Genomic DNA, 12,692 nt, shown 5'->3' with positions numbered 1-12,692 from the left:
GCTTCCTTGAGCTGCTGTGAGCTCCACCCAGTTCGAGCTTCCCAGCGGCTTTGTTTACCTACTTAAGCCTCAGCAATGGCGGGCGCCCCTCCCCCAGCCTTGCCGCTGCCCTGCGGATAGATCGCCGCAGACTGCTGTGTTAGCAGTGAGGGAGGCTCCGTGGGCGTGGGACCCTCCCGGCCAGGTGTGGGATACACTCTCCTGGTGTGCCTGTTCGCTTAAAGCGCAGTATTGGGGTGGGAGTTACCCGATTTTCCAGGTGTTGTGTCTCAGTTCCCCTGGCTAGGAAAACGGATTCCCTTCCCCCTTGCGCTTCCAGGTGAGGTGATGCCTCGCCCTGCTTCAGCTCTCGCTGGTCAGGCTGCAGCAGCTGACCAGCACCGATTGTCCGGCACTCCCTAGTGAGATGACCCCAGTACCTCAGTTGAAAATGCAGAAATCACCGGTCTTCCGTGTCGCTCGCGCTGGGAGTTGGAGACTGGAGCTGTTCCTATTCGGCCATCTTGCTCGAAACGGGTTATTTTAAATAGTTCTTGCCATATTGGCTCTGGATGAGAACACTGTAAAAGATGGTGTGTTGGCCGGGCGCGGTGGCTCAAGCCTGTAATCCCAGCACTTTGGGAGGCCGAGACGGGCGGATCACGAAGTCAGGAGATCAAGACCATCCTGGCTAACCCAGTGAAACCCCGTCTCTACTAAAAAAAATGCAAAAAACTAGCCGGGCGAGGTGGTGGGCGCCTGTAGTCCCAGCTACTCGGGAGGCTGAGGCAGGAGAATGGCGTAAACCCGGGAGGCGGAGCTTGCAGTGAGCTGAGATCCGGCCACTGCACTCCAGCCTGGGCGACACAGCGAGACTCCGTCTCAAAAAAAAAAAAAAAAAAAAAAAAAAAAAAAAAGATGGTGTGTTCACAGGGGAATTTCCTTGTTCAGGTTGCTTCACAAGTGTCATTATGTTTTTGCTCCACCTTAAAGTAAGTGAAACTGGAAACTGAAGATGACACATTACAGATTTTGTTCAAGAAAGATGATGTAGAACTCTGATCATTTGATCTTCACTTAATAGAAAGACCTTAGCTCCCCAACAAAAGATGAATATATGTAGTGGCAAATAAACATGCATTCGTAGTTTTAAGTTAAAATGTTTAAGATGTATGTCCTAACTATAAACTGGGTTTTTGATTAACTGAACAACTACTGGTCCCAATCATGTTAGAGAAGTAAGCACCTACCCACAGGATTCAAATTAATTTTCCTTAAGTGCAACTTTAGAATTTACAACACTTCCTCAGGTTTGTAAGGTTGACTAAGGGAGTTAGGAAAAGCGATTAGGAATCTCAGGGGAAAAAAAGCTAATAATGTTGCTGCTACCCCAACACAAAGAGAATGATTGTTTTCAGAATTTAATAAGCTGGAGCAAGAAGAGAACCTCAATCAAAGTGACGGTGGTAAATGCTGAGACTCCATTTAAAAGCTGATATAGGGGAGAATAAACTATCTTCTCTGAAACACAAGGCACATGACTATAGAAAAAGAGAGAGGATTAGAAAGAGGGAGAGATACAAGAAGGAGAGAGAAAGAAAAAAGACATGAGAATAGCATTAGAGAGGGAGGAGGAGGGTGGAAGTGAGAGGGGAGGACAAGAGAGATAAGGCAAAAAAAATGCATATTCATGTATTCTTAAGGATCCCACTTTGTCCCAAATTTTTCTGTGTTTGTTTCTTATGTTAGAAATCCATCAATATTCAAGTCAGTATAGGAGCTATTGACCTTTTCAGTTAAATCACTGTTCACATTTTTAAATGGAACTCTGAGCATTCAAATTATTGACCATCTTATGGTTCTATGAGCCATTCCTTGTTTTCTTATCAATTTAAATGACCAAAAGAGGCTATCTTTGCCACAGGCTAGATTTTCTGAGAAACAGTCACTGAGATGGAAATTAGCATACAGACAATTTATTAGGGAATGTTCTCTGGATTAGCCATCATGGAAGGGAAGCAGAAGTAGGCAGAGGGAATAGTTGGGCTGTAGTCTGCCAATGGGTTGAGAACTTTACGCAACCTCAGTAAACTCTTCAGTGAGTAGAGGCAGCCTAGCGAAGTAGTCCTTTCCAGCCAAGAGCAGCGACTGAGGGCTGAGAGCTGTCAGCAGGCCATGCTCAGTCCTGAGGGCAGTATAGCATCCATGACAATCTTTGTGTTCTGTTTTGGGACCAGTGTGGCTTAGTGGGGAAATTGTAGACATTGGAGATAGGCATTCAGTTTCAATACTAACTTTATCATGAGCTATGAAAATTGGACAAGCTATTTAACTTCTCATGTTTCTCTCTGTGTCCTTATCTATCTATTACTTTGATTTCTATGGAAGGATAAAAGGAGTTAATGTTTATAAGAGACTGGCAAATAGTAGGTGCTCAATTAATATTGGAATATTGGCTCCCTCCCACTATTTTACAATCAATTAAAGAGATCTATATAGCCTTTTAAAACCTGGACATTTTCTTTTACATTCTCCTTATTCTACTTGCCATTTAGAGAAGAAAATTAATAATATTTCTCAAGCTATATAGTTTAACATGCTACTGTTTGCTTCCAAAGAAAATTGTATATAAAATTTTCCAACCAAACTAGATTTAATGTATTTTTAGGAAGAAAAAAGCTAAATCAACGAAATAGCTTTTGTTTGTTCTTCTGCTTACTGAAACCAGAGATAGAGTATTCCTGTTAACACCTAAGATGTTTTATAATCTTCTCCCTTGATCTTAAGGTTCTAGGGCTTCTGGCGTATTCTCACACTCACCCAATACTTTTTCCTCAAAGGAACTCAGGACTATAATAGATTCTGGTCCTTCTCCTAGACCAACAGTGGCTAAGTCCCATTGAGTCTGAGACATGATAGAGTAGTAGTAGAGTGACTCATAAAGTGTAGTCTCTGAGAATCAACTGGAAAATTGTTACAGGCATAAATTTTCAGGTCCCAATCCAGACCTCTTGAATCAGAAACTACAGAGGTGTTATTCAGCAATCTCTGCTTTAACAAGTCTGCCAGGTGACTTTAATACACACTAAAGTTTGAGGATCACTATAGTTGTATATCAGTCAGTGTCCCAACAGGAAACAGATGCCATATGCAAATTAGAATAACTCAACAAAGCCGAATAAGCTATAAAGTTATCAAGGGTGTAAGGGAAGCTCCATTACCTTAGAGTTTGAAATAACAAAATCACTACCATCCCTAGGCCTGAAGGAATGAGGGGAGTAAGGGGTTACTGGAACCCAAAATGAGAGGGTCCTGTGGAGAGAGATGCCTGGAGAGGAGTGGCACCTCTAGAACACAGGCCGGTCTTAGTTTCCTGCAAGAGGTAGTTTTCTTCTTCCTATTTTCTGCTGGAGCTCTCCAGTAGCTGAATACAATCAGAAGCCAGAGGCAATGGGTCCTGTGGATGTCTTGTTAATAATGATAGGGAAGGATAAGGTGGGTCTAAATGGGTAAATGAAAGATACTCAGTGTACGTAGTAAAACTTAAATGTCAGTGTTAATTGTTATTCATTTAAAAGATCTGCCTCCCTTAATTTTAGTCTTCCCAAGCAGCTAATTATTTCTGCTTTACTTTAGAAGTGACTGCCTTGCACTCTCAAGGAATATCCCTTGTTTTTATTATTTAAGGTTATTATTGGCAAGAATCTGAAAAATAGGTGAAACTCTTAAGGCTAGAGAATTATATCATTTTCTCTTTTTCTAGTCTTTACCATCATAGGCATTGCTACATTTAAAGCTAAAAATATACCTGCATAACTGGCCAAAAAACGAAGAATTAAAAGTATTAGTGAGGATGAAAAGCCATGGGAATTGTCTGCATTGCTAATGACAATTGCTACAAAAAACTTTGAGAACAAGTTTGGCAGTACCTAAAAATATAGAACAGGTATCCTATCACTCAGTAATTCCAATCTTAGATTTACCCTAGATTAACTCATACTCATAAAATTAATAAGGTTGTTTTGTTTGTAATAACTAGAAAGTAAGCATGACCCCAAAATTCATCAAAAGTAGATTATTGATAGATAATCAAAAATACCTTGTTGATACTGTTATACCAAAGAATACCAACAAAATAAATGAACTGCAGGTAAGTATATCAACATGAATGAATCTCTCAAATTTTTTTTTTAAATAAAAGAAACAGGTCGACAAAGTGTACATATAATATTATTCCATTTACATAAAGTTCAGAAGTAAACAAAACTAAGTAATATGTCATTTAGTGATGTATCTATATATGGTAACACTCCTAAGAAACAAGGCACTTATTACAAAAGTCAGGATTGTGGTTATACATGGTTATGTAGGTGGTTATATACATATACAATATATATGTGGTCACACATTATGAATAGTGGTTGAAATACAATATCCACTGAAATTCAGGTTGGCACAGTGGATATGTGGTATTTGGGTATTTTATTTTGCTGCAGATTGTCTGCTTGAAGGTTGTCTGATATGTTAACTTCAGATATTTCTGGTTCTTTTGCCACACCTGAACCTGGTATTGGAGTAATACCTGGTGTGCCCCTTTGCTTGGCAACTGTATTTCTGTCCCACTTAAAGAGCCACTGTGTTTTCCTATAGGCAGTAAAATTAATTGGCTCAAATTTAAGTTTCTTTTTATTCAAACAATAGTTACCATAACAAAATGTGTATTATGTAAACTTTATGTAAACATTGAGAGAATATATAATGAATACCCATTTGTTCCTCACCCAGCTTCAACAATTATTAATGCTTTTCAAAATGTTTTCTTATAACCAAATTTAGATTTTAAAAGTGGCATTGGCTTTTGGAGTGCTACATTGTGCATAGAAGTAGAATGAACATATTTTGGACTTTAATATAATAATTTGAAATATATTTCAGTTCATTGGTTACACCACTTCTGTGATTTAGAGCATTTTAGTTATTTTTTATGTAGTAGAATAAATTGCATTTTAATAGCATCTCATATGGTTGCCTGAGGTAATACATTCTCATCCTGAATTACAATTCAGTAAAAAAAAAAAGTATTATTTGTTTCCTAAATTAAGCACCAGTATTGTTGAAGGAATTAGGATTTAAGGTTAAGAATTTAAAATTATTATCTGGCTGATGTCCAATGTTTTCTAATGAACAATATTTAAGGTATGATTATAACCATTATCAGAGAAAAAAATTAGATTTAATTTTAAATGTGTAGACACTTTCACTTGTAAGTCATGTTAATTTTATAATTTTGGATTATTCTAATAATTTGATACTGATAATAGATATTATATTCCCATAATAATATTTACAGATCTGTTATTCCTTCAAGTCTAAATAACTGTAACCAGTTTTACAAGTAAGGGAAAGAGAAATACTCCACTCTCCCATGCATATGGCTTGCCTACAGAAGAATTAGGGAGGACCAAAGGTGAACCTTTGAAAGAATTTTAAAGTTTTAATTGCAGCAGTGGATTAATCACAGTAGTTATGAATTGAGCCTATATTTTACATGAAGATGCTCAGAAAAATGGTAGGACATTTTCTAAATTTCATCCAGGGGCAGAGGACAAAGACGACTCATGGCATGCTTTTAAAGGTTCAGTGAAAATAAAAGTAAAGTTTCCTTTTGCGTATCATCCAATAAGTTCTGCTTACTATCTTTGTATGTTTCATCCAATAAGTTTATAGTAATTGAACATATAAATAATCGGAGAAGACTGGGATTCCATTTATAGACGGCAAGTAGTCCTACTCACATGCTCTATCAATTATCAAAGGGATATGAGAAGAACATCAATAATGGATACATCTAGTGATCATGGCCTCCCTATATCCTCCTTTCATTCCTGTGAAGATAAAACCAGGGTGGTGGAGAGGGTTCACGCTCTGCTCAGGGAGAGGAATATTCCTGGTCTAAGGGACCAGGGACAGAGCCAGGCATTAAGCTTCACACCTCCTGAAAGGGCCACACTAACACCCATTTTATCATGATTCCATGCAAGACATTCTATTTCTTAGCAAGATCATGACTCAAGCTGTCCATATACCTTCAAGTCCTGAAATTGTGTGGAACCATTCTAATGCAAAGTCCTCTTTTTTTTGTGTGCATAAGCTGGGATTATACTTTAGACATTGGTTAAATTAATACCACCTGCACTCACAAACTCTCTTTCTGTCCTTCTAGCTCAAGATGGACAGAAGTTCAATAATTGCAGCTTCCAAAATTGTTGTTCCTAATAGGTAGACAAATTTCGCTCATGTGGTGAATCAAGCAAGGTTCTGGGCTTGTTCCATTCTATGCCTCTGTCATCTTCAGCACATGGGTTCCAAGGCCACTGTGCCTGTTGTAACAAGCTTGTCAAAGAGGAAAGGGCTTGGAGAAATTCTTACGAAACAGGCCTGAAATTGGTGCCTATTGTTTCTGTTTCTATATTCTATTGATTAGAATTAAGTCACGTGGCCACCTGCAGCATTAGTGAGTAACACAGAAGGCAGAGGAAATGAGCTCTGTGATGGCAGGCCATTCTCAGCCACATTACACACTTCCTTCTTTGTGTCTGTAGGGTCCAGGTGTCTTACACTTACGTTTACTTAGGGGCTTTTTATAAACAAGGCTGGCCATGGCCTGCCACACAACAAAGTTAAGATATTCATTCAACTTTATGTAATTAGTTTCCCATGGCTTTTCATTTCAAGGACTAATATCTAATTATTTTGGCAGAAATGGTTACATTTAAGGAAGCAATATAAAGGGCACTAATTTTGGGAAACTAATGTAACAGCTTAGTATCTGCTCATTAGAGTCCATCATTGCCAACAGATTCTATTCTTTGAAATAATTTTCATAATAACTCGACTAAATTTCTTCATGAAAATAAATGGTGAAGATTAACTAAAATTTTGCTTTAGGATGTAGATAATTAGTGAGTCTGTGTTTTCTAAATGTCTCTGTCATGAGGGCAGAGATGAGAATTCTAAGTTCTTTCCTTGCAAAAGGGCAGCACTAACCTACACACAGAGAATTGTGAAACTTGAATGTGACTCTGACATTCAATTTCTATGTGATTTTAGAACCATCATTTCATTATTCTCTGTATCAGTAACCTCATATACAAAATAGCTCTTACAGATGTTTTTAAGACAACATTTAGATGATAAGTATAAAAATATTTTTTAAAATTTAAAGTTGCTATAAGAGTGCTAGGAAGTATTTCTTCAAATTTTGAATTACTGTGAAAGACTGATTTAAAAAAGAAGAAAAATGATGCCCTGGTTAAACAGACACCATTCACTCAGCCTCTGGCAGACCTTACTTTTATGATGGAGGTTGGGTATTTCTGGCTGACTTCTGACTGCTGATTGGCAATACCTTGAAGTTGGCTCTGTATCACACAGGAAGTATTAAGGATGGTTTTGTTGCCTTTGTGCAGCCCTCTGGACTTGACCCCCTCTAGAAGTTTGGGTTTGTTATTCTTGCAGGGGCAGAGAAATTTGCTCTCCTGAATGAATATTCTAGGGCTCCTTTGTGAAGGTGCACAGAAACCCAGACTCTATTTTGTGCTTTGAGAGACAGTGAGGTGAGCATTTCAACAGAAACGTGAGCATTTTAACTTAGACCTGGAGATACAGGTACATTCAAAAATTAAAATTATTTCTCTGGAACTATTAGTGAGAAATAAGATTACTTCATTCATTGTTGTGCAGAGGCCGATTTCTAGAATAATTTAATGATTTTCTTTCTGAGAATCACTTTTCTATTGATCCTTTACATAAGCAAATATGTATATGTTGCCTCAGGGAAAATCAGGTCAGAGAAATAAAATGTCTTAATAGACTGATATTTGAAAAATGAGCAAAAAATGTTAGAGTGTAACAACTCCTATTTATGGTTCATGAACTCCATAAGTATTCTTAAAGGTATCTCTAGTTAATACTTTTAAAATTCCTGAGTTTACATTGTTAGCTTTGTTAGGTGAAAACCATTAATTAATGAGATATATAGAAATTTTGCTTTAAAAAAAATAAAATTGAATGTTCCCAGGGTATTAAAAACTGGCATGGCTTAGGGATTTTGGAACCTGTTCAGAGTAGCATTATAAGCAGAAACTGTGAAAGAAACTGGAGAGCCAAAAAAATTAATGCAATTAGAGGAATATTTTGTTTGATTTTACTTTGACTTTTCCTTCCTAATAGAAGCATTGCTAACAATCAACTCTCAATTGAGATAAAACTCCTTCTCCAACTACTATAACTCATTCAGCATCTTCTTCTTGAGTACTTACTGTCTGCCGGACACTGTGTATAAGTCACCAAGGACATGGTACTGAAGCCACCTGTAGCGACCAGTCTAATTTGAAGCTTGAAAATGCTTTTACAATACCCTCAGGGGACAATCCTTGAAGGTGTTTCATCCTGAAAAAAGAAAGGAATGCTTCTAAGTGAGAGAAAATGGGACACCACCAAACTGTTGCTGCAATTTTTTCTTAAAAAAAAAATGAAAAGATTGCAGAAACTGCCATGAGGATTCCGTCCTTCACCCAAAGACATTTTTGAAGCCAGTATTATTAACCATAGACATCATTGTCTAAATAGCTTTCATAAAAGTTAATAGTTTAGAAATAATAGCTGACAGTTAAATGTCACCATGTGAATTATAGAAGCAGTGTGGACTTCTGAGTCTTCTCTTTCTCAAGCTAGCTGAACCTTTCCCGGTAAAAGGAAAAGAAAAAAACATACGCTTTCAGCAGGTACCTGTTTTCCCCTTAGGCAAAATATCTCAAAAATTGATATTAATTGAAGTATATATCCAGATTCTGGTGTCTGTATGAACTATAAAGGCCTAACATTATTGCCTCAAAAGAAAAAATTGGTTAATTCTGACCTTTTAGCTGTGACTTCAATTGTATTTGATTACTGATTTCATGATGGAGGATTATATTGAAAATCATCCTAATATCAATTACACATTTCAATATTCAAAATTTATTTCTAACTTTGGATCAGTTGCTCATTTGCTTATCTTGTTGACATCCCTAGTCAGTGGCCTTCTAAGATTCTCCCAGCAGTACTAACAATAAATCAAGATCATATATTATCAACCTTTGTCCCTGTAACCCAGTCCTGACTGAGACAAAAAATTCTTAGCAGACTTGAGCTGAAACACCTTTCCTTTCTGTAACTTTTCCTTTCCTTCCCATTTTGACTGTCCATTGGATTTAGCTTCCTGCTTGTGAGAGTAATTGTGAGCTTCTGTCACTCATTATTCAGAAGATTATCTATCTGATTAAGTTTTTCCATTTTTCTCACCATTCCATATACTTCCCATCAAAACTGAGCCCTTGGTCAAACAGCAAAATATTGCTATATGCAAGAAGAGACTTTAAAGATTCAGGGTATGGTGGCTCATGCTTGTAATCCCAGCACTTTGGGAGGCCAAGGTGGGTAGATCACAAGGTCAGGATTTCGAGACAAGCCTGGCCAATATGGTGAAACCCCATCTCTGCTAAAAATAAAAAAGTTAGCCAGGCATGGTGGTGGGTGCCTGTAGTCTCAGCTACTCGGGAGGCTGAAGCAGGAGAATCGCTTGAGCTTGGGAAGCAGAGGTTGCAGTGAGTCGAGACCCCGTTACTGTACTCTAGCCTGGGAGACAGACTGAGACTGTCCCCCCCAAAAAAGATACGAAAGCTGTAATCGCCATATCAATCAGTGTTCTGCAAGGTTACACAAGGAGGACACATTCCATTGTTGACCACGAGGCTCTCCTATTGTATCCTAAGGCTTCCATGATTTTGACTATTTTTATTTCCTCATAGAATGAGCATATTGGTTTTCCAAACAGGGCTGTAATTGATATTTATGTAGAACTAGGAATATCTTACATTATGTATTTGCAAAGACTAATTTACATGGGTCAAATAATATTTTGACAAGAAAAATGTGAATGATTTCAACAACTGGGCCCCAAAGAAAAAATTTATAACAAGGGAAAAAGGAACCTGACATAATAGCTGGATTCCGAAAGTTAGAGGGGAAAAGACATCAAAGCACCTGGACCAAGCCCCTCCAACAGTGTTAATATCCTCAGAGAGAAAACATGCTGTGATTTTAAAGTGGGAGCTACATCTTCAGGGTCAACACATAAAGCTGGGAGTGTTTCCCTTTCTCCTCTTGAAGAGGACTACAGTTGCCACCCGCGCTAATGATTAAGATCTTTTTCTTATTCTTATCAATAACTGTTCTCCTGTAATACTCAGTGAACCCTGGCTTTTATTCAAAGCTAATTCCTCCACATGGACCGTGCTTTAGAGCTCTTCCCTTACAATGGCTATCCCTCTCTCTGCACAATCAACTTTTCTCTCCCAATGCAGCATGTACAAATGCTGTAATTCTCCACTTAAAAACAAAATAAAAAACCAAAACCAAAACAAAAAACACTTCTGTTTTTTGACAGTAGATTTGCCTTCAGCTGCCACCACATTTCTCTGATCCTCTTCGTGACAAAAAAACTTCAAAGAGCAATGTTTCTGCCTATATCCATTTTTATATTTGACATTCTCTATTCTACTACGGTCCCCATCATTCCACTAAAACTGCTCTTTTCAAGTCACCAATGACCTCTGTGTTATCAAACATTGTGGTCAATTTTCAGTCCTCATTTAACTTGGACCTTCACTGTCACTTGGCACTATTGATGCTTCCCTCCTTTTTGAAACAACTTTGCACTGATCCTGCAGGACATCACTGTCTTTTTTATTCTTACTTTAATTGCTGCTTCTTATCAGTCTCCTATTTTGTTTTTTCTCCTCTTCCCAGTGATTAATGCTAGAGAACCACAGGGTTCAATTGTCTTTTATTTTCTAGGCTTACTCCCAGGGTGATCTTAGTCTTTCACAATGGTTTTGTCAGAGACATTCAAACCAGAGTGACTCCATCTTGAATAGAGGTTGGGTAAAATAAGGCTGAGACCTACTGGGCTGCATCCCCAGGAAGTTAGGCATTCTTAGTCACAGGGTGAGACAGGAGGTCAGGAGGATTGGTATCACAAGATACAGGTTGTAAAGACCCTGCTGATAAAACAGGATGCAGTAAAGAAGCCGGCCAAAATCCACCAAAACCAAGATGGTGACGAAAGTGACCTCTGGTCATCCTCACTGCTCATTCTATGCTAATTATAAATCATTAGCATGCTAAAAGACATTCCCCCCAGTGCCAGGACAGTTTACAGATTTAATGGCAAATTCTGGAAGTTATCCTATATAGTCTAAAAAGGGGAGAAACCCTAAGTTCTGGGAATTGCCTGTCCCTTTCCCAGAAAACTAATGAATAGTCCACCTTTTGTTTAGCATATGATCAAGAAATAACCATAAAAATAGTCAATCAGCAGCCCACTACTCTGCCTATGGAAGCCACCCTTTAATTCCTTTACTTTCTTAATAAACTTGCTTTCACTTTACTCTTTGGGCTCACCCTGAATTCTTTCTTGCACAAAATCCAAGAACCTTCTCTTGGGATCTGGATTGAGACTCCTTTCTGGTGACAGTTTTAGTTATCAGTTTCATGCTTCACCTCCAAATTTCTATCTCTTGCCCTATCCTTCTTTACTGAAATATTTTTGAATATCTGTTTATTTAATACCTACATATGAATGTCTAGTGGACACCTTAAAGTTAACATGTGCAAACTGTACTCTGGATTTCTTTTCTCTTTCCTAAACTTGCTTTTTCTCAGAGTGCTCCATGTCATGAAATAGAATCACTACACATGGGCTAAAGTTCTATTACAAAGACAAGTAGTGGCAGAGGGATGTAATGTGGTTGCATCCTCTAGTTTATTTATCCTCATTCTACTAGGCATTAGCTTCTTAATTACCCTCCAGCCATATGCTATGCTAACTAATGGCTACATCTGTGGGAGAAAACAAACACTTTTCAGCAATGTGATAAACCCTAAATCCTTTTTTATATGCAATCAATAGTACATCATGGAACTAATTCCCATCGATCACTACTTTGTTCTAGTCTAGTTTGTGTTCTGCTTAAAACATGTGACCAGGTGATAAGATGCAGCCCAGGTAATTAACAGACAAGTAATTTAAATACTGAAGTATACCCAGGAATTATAAATGGCTCCAGAGGAATGTTCTGAGCAGTTTTATTTATTTATTTTTTGTTTGTTTTTCTTTTAATGTTTCCTTTTGTTTTCTCCCACCTTTGTCCCTGCGTTTATTGAAGTTTTGTTTTTCTATTTCAACTTTTCAATTTAATACAGATTTCTGAGTCAGAACCAGGGGAGTCTTAGTTCTTCTCAGTCCTAGAAGTTATTCTCAAAACAAATCGCTTTGCCATTGTATTTAATAAGGTATGTATTTATTTATCAACCACCTTGTTACTTAAAGGATTTGAGAGCTGCCAATCTAAAAGTTAGTGAAGACTGTATTGATCACGAGGACTTTTTTTTTTTTTTCATTTTTTTATTATACTTTAAGTTCTAGGGTACATGTGCATAACATGCAGGTTTGTTACATATGTATATTTGTGCCATGTTGGTGTGCTGCACCCATCAACTTGTCAGCACCCATCAATTCATCATTTATATCATGTATAACTCCCCAATGCAATCCCTCCCCCCTCCCCCCTCCCCATGATAGGCCCCAGTGTGTGATGTTCCCCTTCCTG

At 37.8% G+C, this 12,692-nt stretch overlaps 1 long non-coding RNA gene across 3 annotated transcripts in view; it reads right to left on the bottom strand.

Annotated features, from left to right (window-relative positions):
- LOC108517187 (uncharacterized) overlaps positions 1–12,692 on the bottom strand; it is a 170,506-nt gene that overhangs the window by 3,357 nt on the left and 154,457 nt on the right. For all 3 annotated transcript variants that reach the window (XR_001882024.1, XR_001882030.1, XR_001882026.1), the window contains one exon: positions 8,301–8,430. This is a non-coding gene — a long non-coding RNA (uncharacterized LOC108517187). The remainder of the gene's footprint in view (positions 1–8,300; positions 8,431–12,692) is intronic.

The sequence above is a fragment of the Rhinopithecus bieti genome, unplaced genomic scaffold, assembly GCF_001698545.2.
Source record: "Rhinopithecus bieti isolate Rb0 unplaced genomic scaffold, ASM169854v2 scaffold_39006, whole genome shotgun sequence".
In the NCBI taxonomy this organism is placed as follows: Eukaryota; Metazoa; Chordata; class Mammalia; order Primates; family Cercopithecidae; genus Rhinopithecus; species Rhinopithecus bieti.
Note: the sequence above shows the minus strand (reverse complement) of the source record. Positions and strands in the feature narration are given on the sequence as shown.